Genomic DNA, 9,238 nt, shown 5'->3' on the forward strand with positions numbered 1-9,238 from the left:
TGCTTAGTAAATTTGCTGCCGCAGCAGCCGACCTCTGAGCATTGATTTGGGCGATAATCATGTCCAGTTGATCTTTGACTTGACCATGTCCGCGTACCGTACAAATACGGGACATTTTTTATCTTTAACTGAGTGATTTACATCACTCCTCTTCGCCCTTGCACAGTTGACGCATTTTGGCGCGTCTTTGACTTTGCATTTCTCTTTAAGGTGGTCCTTGGAACCACAATTTTCACATAATTGGTCCGGCGCACTGCAATGCTTTGCAAGGTGCCCGAACCCGTGGCATTTAAAGCATCGGGTATAATTTAAGTATTCTCTGACGCGGTACGAAGACCACATCATGAATACTCTACCCCTTTCCGTCAATTCCTTATGAATTGGACCGGGAGTCTCCACGATCCAATTCACTTTTTCAGCGTCCCTCGCTTTGAAGGAGTGCCTGAAAGAAATACATCTTTCAAGCTCTTCCACTTCCTTGTCGCTTAGGTTTTGGAAGTTTTTCTGTATGAGCTCAGCCTTGAGCTCATCCATGGTATACTCTTTCTCAACATCATGCACAATGACGCATGGTCTTTGCTTCTTAGGGTCGTCAATCTTGAGGCCCGCTTTTTGGAGCGGAGCACCCTTGATAAGGTCTACATCCTTTTTGCTTTCGACCTCGATGATGAGCCCTTTGCTCCTCATCTGACGAATGCCCTTCACATGAAGTTTTGAGCGGATGCCTTTCAGCTGGTCCGTCACACTTCGTTTTAGCTCTTCGTTACTCCTCTTGTCTGTCTCCTTGGAAGGCCTCACGAGGATGACCTCGCCTGCCTTCCTCGGACCCACCGGTCTGGTAGCCGGAGCAGGTCCGGCTTTGGTGTTAAGGGGGCAGGTCGGCCCCTTATTCAAGCTAGCCACTTGAGAGTAGGAGAGCGCTGTGCCCTTCTGCTCACTCGTGGCTTTTAGCTTCTCATTCTCAATGATCAGGTTATAGAGGATACCCTCCATAACCCCCCATTTTGCCATAATGGTGCTAATTTCGGTCTTGCCGATTTCTGCCTCATTTAAAAGGTAGTGCTCAAGTTCACTCCTTTGGGCCTTCACTCTTTCGATTGGCTTTGGTATGCTCGATTGGATCTTTTGTGACATACTCCTGGTAGTCACTTGAGTGAGTGCCTCGTCAGTGTCAATGTCGTTTGTCTCTTGTTCGACCATCTTCCTCTTGCGAGGGGGGATGGTCTTTGTCTCTTTTGTTTCCTTAGCGCAGCATTTCTCAGAAGATCTGAGTTCCGCTGCGCTCATCGCCTCACTTTCGTCCGAGCTGCTACTGCTATCAGTAGAGCTGTCTTCGATCACCTTGGTAAGGAACGGTTTCTTTTCCTTAGCGCTCTTTTTGCCTTTTCCTTTTCCTTTTTCTTTTTCCGTGTCCACAGCCGTAGTCATTTCCGTTTTCGTTGCCATTTTATTTTTAGTTTTATGTTTAATTTGTGTGAAATCCATGTGAGTCCCACGAGTATGGTCGGTTTTGATACTGTCCAGGAAGAGCCGCCATTCCAGGACAGGCCTGACACACGGTGCCCTGAGGCCGAGCATGCCATCACCAGGGGGTCGGCAGGTACCCCAGTGTTGTTCGCTTGGGGTTGGGGCTACCCCCCCAACCATTCATCCCATCACCACGAAGCAGAGCTTAGGATTTGGGGGCCGTTTGAAGAGTTGCCATTCTCGCAGGCCGGGCGGTAAAGCCAAGCCCCCCGTTTCCGCTGCCGTCGCGTACCATAGGCAAGACCGAGAGGAGTTGCGAATGGGTCGTTGCGACGACCAACAGAGGATTTACGGTATGGGTGCTCAGGCTCCTCGGGTTCGCTACCCGTACAGTGGCGTGTACCACTCACACCACTGTCCCTGAGGGTTTTGAGACCTCTTTCGTTATGAGACATTTAGATTTTGTTTGATGTTTATTGCCTGCAGTTCTGTCTCTTTTTCTTTCTTTTCAGGTCTAGGTGCTTTACTTACACTTCTTTCGGTCCGTCGGTCTTCCGGACATTTGACGTCTGCCACCAGGTGTTGTGGTGCACTGGATTGGACTAAGTCCAGCGGCGTATTGCTTTTAAAATCAGCAACAGACGTCGTGGCGGGCTTACGCCCTGATCATTCCCATCAATCAGAAAATACGCTTAAAGCAAAAAAGGGGCATATAGCCCCTTTTTTGTGATCATTCCCAGCCATCTCCATTTTTGCTCAAAGTGAAAAAGGGGCATAAAGCCCCTTTTTCGTTTGTGTCTCTTTCGTTCTTTTTCTTTCCTTCTTTCTCTCTTTCTTTCTTTCTTTCCTTCTCTCTTTCTTTCTTTCTTTCTAACACCTCTTTCTTTCTTGCGCCATGACATGGATCTCCGATCATCCCTTTCTGTCCCTTCTATAAAACTCCTTTTCATTCCTCTTTATGTCCGAAATCGACGGATCGTTGGCTCGGGTAGGTGGGGTCGCTACACTCCCAAACGGTGTGCACCTTCACCGTCCCTGCCTTAGTAGCAGTTCCCGCAGGGCTGATCCTGCGCGTTCTGCATTCGCAGTGGCAGCTCTTGGTTTCCCCCTGCAGGAGGGTACTCACAATGGGAACCGCGAGAAGGTGGCTGGCTTGCTCGACTGTAGGCTGCTTAAGGACTGGTCTCGGATACTAGGCAAGTCCTCCCGACACCTCAAACGACCGCCTTAAGAGCTCTACAGCCACTCCCATCAGTAGATAGGGACATGTAGTGTGTAGCCGTTATTCTGTCCAAGCGCGTTGCCACTTGGGGACTTTGCTGTACCTCAGACCGAAGGTCTATACCAGCAACTACATTTTGCCTGATGTTCGGGCATCTACTTTTCACGCGTCGTTTTGCGTTTGGAGGCTAACGACGTCGAAACCTGCTGCCACCTCGAGTCCAACCCAATCCAGGAACGCTTGCCGAAGCAAGCGGGGCTTGTATCCCGGCCCGAGGAGGTCATTGCCGAAGCACATGACCTAGCATCCGTTCGAGTACATTTTCAAGCATGGTTATTGGAGAGAGTCCGCAGACTTCTCTCGTTCTGTTACGTAGCGTATTGCGTTCAATGGCGGTTTTGGTTTCGCCCTGCTTTCGTAAGTAGTACCAAGCGCGTATATGTCCGGAACTCCCTGTATAGGTCTTGTTTTACAAGATCGGCTTCGGTCACCGGCCACGGATGGCCAGCTTCTTCAGCCGCTTGTCTCAGGAGTTCTCGCGCGTCTCGGTACCTCCGGCACTCGAATAGGACGTGGTTTGGTGTTTCCACTTGGCCACAGTCGCAATTCTCGTGCGGTACTAAAGCAAATTCCTTGAGCTTGGCTCGGAAATCTCCGTGCCCGCTTAGGAATTGTACTACGTAGTGATCCAAGATCACCCAGCTTGCATTGAGACGGTCAGATACATCAGAGAAGTAGCGGTAGGTGACCCTACCTTTCTCCGATGACGACCATCTCGTTTGCCACATATTGAGAAGTTCCGCTCGCACCAAGGCTTTCGCCTGAGCAGCGGTTACTTCTCCAGCCGCCAAATCGGCTCGACTTATTCGACAATTTCCGACTTCGATATTGATTTGTCTTCTAATCTGGTATGCACACGCGCGCTCCACTAACACCAAGTCTATCGGCATCGTCCCGGCGATCACAGTGATCGCGTCGGTAGATACCGTGCGATAGGCCTTGGTGACGGCGAGCAAAACATGTCTCTGCGCCCTGGCAAGTTTAGTTCTTGTCACAGAGGTGAGCATGTCTACCCATCCGGCGGCGGCGTATGTCGTGATCGGGACGAAGAGACCTTTGTACAAAGTACGCATGGTTCTGTGTCCCAATCCCCAGTTTGATCGAGCAAGTCTTGCTAGCGTATAAAACGTTCGCATGACTTTGGCATTCAAGTATTCGACGTGGGATCTTACTCCCATTCGCGCATCGATGTGAACACCCAAGTACCTTATGGTTTGCTTGAGTGCCACACTTCTCCCGTTTATCCTTATCACAGGAGGTCGTTCTCTATCCAGATTTCCTTTCAAGAGAATCATCTCGGTCTTAGTCGCGGATAGTGTAAGTTTCTGCGTGGCGCACCACTCAGAAATTGTATCCGCGACTCTTTGCCCTCTTTGCTGCAACTGATTCCTCGAGTTTCCGTAGAATACCACGAGTAAGTCGTCAGCGTAGGCTATTGGCTCGCAAGCCAGGTGTTCGTTTGATAGGAGCTGTAGAACTTCGTCAAAGACTAGGTTCCAACAGCTCGGACCGAGTATCGACCCCTGAGGGCAGCCCTTGGTGACTTGCTTACGCACATTACCGTGTTTGGAAACTATTGTAACCATACGGTCAGCGAAGTAGTCGACCATGAGTCGATAAAGATTTCGGGGACATCCCCGGCGTTTCAGCTTCTGAAGTATGCTTGGCCACCAAACATTATCAAAAGCTCCGGCGATGTCGAAGGAGAGACCCATCACATATCGTTCCTCTCGCTGGGATATCAATTCCCTGAGCTTCACCACGGCGTCTTCCGTGGATCGTCCAGGCCTGAATCCATATTGCCGATCGGAACTATGTTCTGGGTTTAGGAATATATTACTCATTCGATTAAGCATTAGTCGTTCTAACACTTTGCCTAAGATGGAGAGTAGGCATATCGGTCTATACGACTTGACATCCGTTGGTGGTTTATCGGGCCCTTTCAAGATTGCTCTGATCGAGCCGATTTTCCACCTAACGGGGAAGACCCCGTGCGCTAGACACCCGTTGTAGAGTCGAAGTAGAGCACTATGGATGGATCCATAAGCACATTTAACTACCTCGGCCTCTATACGGTCCAGCCCAGGGCATTTGCCTCGCTTTAAGCGCGATACTGCAGCTCCGAGCTCATTCCTCGTGAAGACTGGACAGTCTTCAGTCGGCGGATCGGTTGCAGCATCAGCTCTGGTGTTTGCTTGCTCCGGCGTTTCATCCGTGGACGAGTCGTCCGGGATTAGCGCCTGTAGGAGCTGCGAGGCAGTCGATTCCCAGTCAGTCGTATATCCTTCCGGCGTTCGAATGTTAGAGACCGCAGTCTCAACACAGAGTTTCTTTTGGGCGATCTTGTACACAAGTCCCCATGGCTCTTTATTCCCCTGCTCCGTCACAAAGTTCTGCCAGCTTTGTGCTTTCGCAGCGCGCACTGCGGCTGTGTAGGCGAGTCTAGATGTTCGATACTCAGCCTGCTTTGCCGCTCTCTCCTCCGAGTTCCTCTCGCGCTGAAAGGCTCGTCTAAGTCGATAGACTCGCGCTTTCATTCTCGTCAAATTTTCCGTCCACCATGGGACGGACTTCGAATGCCACTTCTTGGGGCGCATTGAGGCATTGCACGCATCGATGATCGATTTCTCGACCTCTTGTGCTAGGTGTTCGACTTCCCTGCGGCAACCAGTGCCGAGGGGTAATTGCCTCGCGCCTTCAAGAAGAACTTGATCAAATCGCTCCCAGTTCGCATGCAACGTGCGGAATCGAGGCTGTGGGCTTCGATTCTCATTCACGTCCGTGAACTGTAAGACAAAATCAATGAGTCGGTGGTCACTGGAGGTCCAATCCTCGTGAACCGTCCAGTTTCGCACAATTGTCGCCATGTCTGGGGTCGATAATGTGACATCGATCCATGACTCACCGGCAGGGCTGGAGTATGTAGGAATACTCCCAGCCTCGTTCAAAATCGTCAAGTCGTGTAATGCGATAAACTCTTCGAGTTTCTCGCCTCGCGTGTCCGGTCGAACGCTTTCTCCCCCCCAAAGGTGGGATTTGGCATTGACGTCCGCGGCTATCACGACTCGACGGTGTTGGAGAGCATCGAGTGTCCTCTCCAAGCGTGCCAGACTTGGTTCAATGTCTTCCGAGCATTGAAAGTACTGGCTAACGAGGTAGAAACTACCGAAGGGTCCGCTAATGCAAACGCAGGAGGTGTGAGTATCACACAGCTGTGTGATTTTTACCACCGAGATGTCCGGGTTTCTGACCACTATTGCGGCCATAGCACGTTCATTCTCGGCAATCACCTTCGCCGTGAGCCCAAAGCCTGGAATCTGTCCCTGAAATTGGTAAGGTTCCTGCATGAGCAACACGTCGATCTCCTTTGTGTGCATTAGCTCGCTCACCTCACCATGAACAATTAGCGCACGCCGCATATTATGCTGCGCGATGCGCAATTGCCTTAGAGGATTCTCCGGGTCGTTTCTATCCATAATTCGTACGAGATACTGCTAGGTCTAAAGCTGCCTTATAGGCAGGGCAGTTTTTGTCTCGCGACTTATGGTTGTGCTGCTTGCCTCTTGATTTACAGTTCGAGCAAGTCGGGGACTTACTCTTCGCCGTACAAGAGGCAATGGTATGCCCTTCTTCGGAGCAGTGACCGCAAACCTCGCTTTTTGCTTTACAATGTTTGGCCATGTGGCCAAACATTTGACACTTAAAGCAGCGTGTAACAGAGACATAGTCCTGCACTCTGCATGCGGACCAGCCCAGGTACACCCTGCCCATGCTCTTCAGCCGCTGGCGAACCAGCGGACTGACTTCCATGACCCAGTTGGCAGTGTCCTTTTCCTTCGGGCCGGTTGCAAACCGGACCTTCAGATTGGACGACACATCCCCCTGGGTCATATCGCTGAGGTTTTGCTTCCAGATACTGGAAGAAACCTCCTCTTTCCTCATCGACTTGGGAACGTCATACACTATAAGTGTAGGGTTCCTCAAGGTCGGTAGAGTAGCTGAAAGTCCTACTTCTTTCAGCTTCGCGCAGTTGACGAAGGCCTTTAGATCCTCCTTGCGTTCAGTCTCGACGGCTATGCCACCGGAGTGGATGCGTCGGACGGACCTCACGCGGATCTTGGCTTTCGCCGGCTTGACCAGTGACAGAACAGTTTGTTTGGTCACGTCGCTGTTCTGTCCTTTCCCTTTCGGCGGGAAAATACGCACCACATGTCGTGGTGGTTTTACCGCTTCTGGGGAAACTCGATTCGCGTCGACCTTTACCGCTTGCGCGTAAGTCGTTGCTGCACGAACTGGTGCAGGTTTTGCAGTCGGACGGGAACCCGTCGTCTGCGAAACCGTAGGGGCAACCCTCTCTGCGATCCTCTGGGAGGCTCTCACCTCTTGCCGGATCGCCGCGAGCTGTCCTTTTAGGAAAGAGTTCTGGATAAGAACCTCCTGGACTAGCTCGTAGAGAGCTGCCGCGTTGCCTACGATCAAGGCTCCGGTCTCCTTGCTGAGCCTGGATTCTTTTCCAAGACAGCTGGTCCGGATACCCTTGAACAGTTTCGAGGCCTCTCCATTGATTTTATCGAGAGGCCTGTTCGATGGACCAGGTGTCGCCTCCGCCGACACCTTTCCTGGCAACTCCTCGCCGCTTTTCTGGGCTTTTTCTGCCCTTTGCGGCTTCTCTTTCTTCACGACGGTTACCCAACCGTCGCTGTCGACTTCATGGCCCTTTCCTCCGTCCGAAGACGTGGCGTTGCCTGCTGAGGTTGCCTTCGGCTTTTTGGCCTCTGGCTTCCTCGGTGGAGTTGTACGGGGTGGTGTCCCCGATCCGTCCTTCTTGATATCCTTTGTCGGCGCAGGGGATATCGTTCCTGCAGGCTTCGATGTTGTAGCCTTGCTTCGTAGCGTCGGGGGTCTGGTGCTGGGGGGCGTTTTAGCGCCCTTCCCAGCTTCAACCTCCTTCGCCTTTTTCTGAGGTGGTGAGACCACCCCAGCCTTTCTACTCGCTGCCGTCGTCCTGCCGGGGGCAACGACGGTAGCCTCCTTTACTCCCTTTTCCCCCTTGCGGGGTACCGAGGCGTCTATCGGTGTCAATTTAATTTTAGGATCCATACTTGTCTGGAAACTGTTTCGTCCCGGCGTGTGTCCCGGCCTCCATGGACCCTCAATTGGAACCCGGCTCCGCCTGGGTTAGGACTTGCACCCGGGATATAGTCCGCGAACAAAGGCCGACCGGGCTTTCCCCGGACTCCTAGGTTCACTTCCTCGCCCAATAGAACCCACGAGTGGTGTTCCGAGCCGATTGACTAGGCACAGGGCTGCTTTTCTCGCCTAGCCGCCTGTCTAGACGAAGCAGAGGCCAAAGGTACGTGTTGGGCAGCTACACTCCCGCAGGAGAGAGGGCCCTCAGATCCCAGGATCCTCCTTTCCGCCGACACAGGTCGCCACGCACGGCAAACACGTGGGGAACAAACCTCAAGCAGATGTTCCCTCTGCTTCGCTACGCCCGGTTTCTGCTCCCTGTTTTTGCAGGGAACCCGCTGCGTAACTAGGACATGACCTCGGGCATCATGTCCCTGTAGCATTAGCTCCAAAACGTGGGACTCGTCCTTAGCACGACTAGTAAAACTCACTTTGCCATCATCAACTATGCTCTTGACGCTTCAGCGTCCTTTTGCCATCGCCAACGACGGGAGCTGCTGTCAGCAGCGCGACGACGGTCTTACATGTATAAATACATGTTGTCTTTCGTCGTTGGCGTACCTTTCAGTGTTTTCGTCATACGCTGCATATCCTTCCTATATGCAGCGTCCGTATGGCAAGGACTCCGAGTCTGACAGAGCCGTACACCACCGGTTTACAGCTCGGAGTTGAGCTGGTCTAGGCGGAGTCTTCTAATGGCCAGGGGAGCGATCCACGTTTCGAGGCCCGTCTCCCTACCTAGGATACTAGCGTGGTTTCCCAGCCGACACCTTCAGGCAGTAGGGAGCAGCTCAGCTACTTCTACGGTGGCCTCCTTCCGTCATTCGTCTGGCATTACGACGTCTGCCACCAGATGTTTTGGTGTGCTGGGTTCTGCCAAGCCCAGCGGCGTATTGCTTTTCCCAGCGGCGTATTGCTTTTGGGGACGCATACAGACGTCGTTTCGTGTCTCTTTCTGATCTTATTATTTGCTCAACGTGAAAAGGGGGCATATAGCCCCCTTTTTGATTTCTGGTGTCAGGATCGCCTCCTCGGAAAAGCATTAAAGCAAAAAGGGGGCTTATAGCCCCCTGGTATGAGTTAGGTCTTTCTTGGAGAAGTCCCAGATGTTCGAGTAGGAACTTTTGAAAAGTTCCTTAAAGTGAAAAAGGGGCATATAGCCCCTTTTTGTACAATATACGCCTTCTCCAATAAGCCTTAACGTGAAATGGGGGCCGAAGCCCCCAGGTGTTAAGTATACGCTAGTCATAATGCTTCCCCATCTCTCTTTGCTTTCCTGACACCACTCTTTTCTGACAT

This window comes from Colletes latitarsis, chromosome 14 (genome assembly GCF_051014445.1).
Source record: "Colletes latitarsis isolate SP2378_abdomen chromosome 14, iyColLati1, whole genome shotgun sequence".
Taxonomy (NCBI): Eukaryota; Metazoa; Arthropoda; class Insecta; order Hymenoptera; family Colletidae; genus Colletes; species Colletes latitarsis.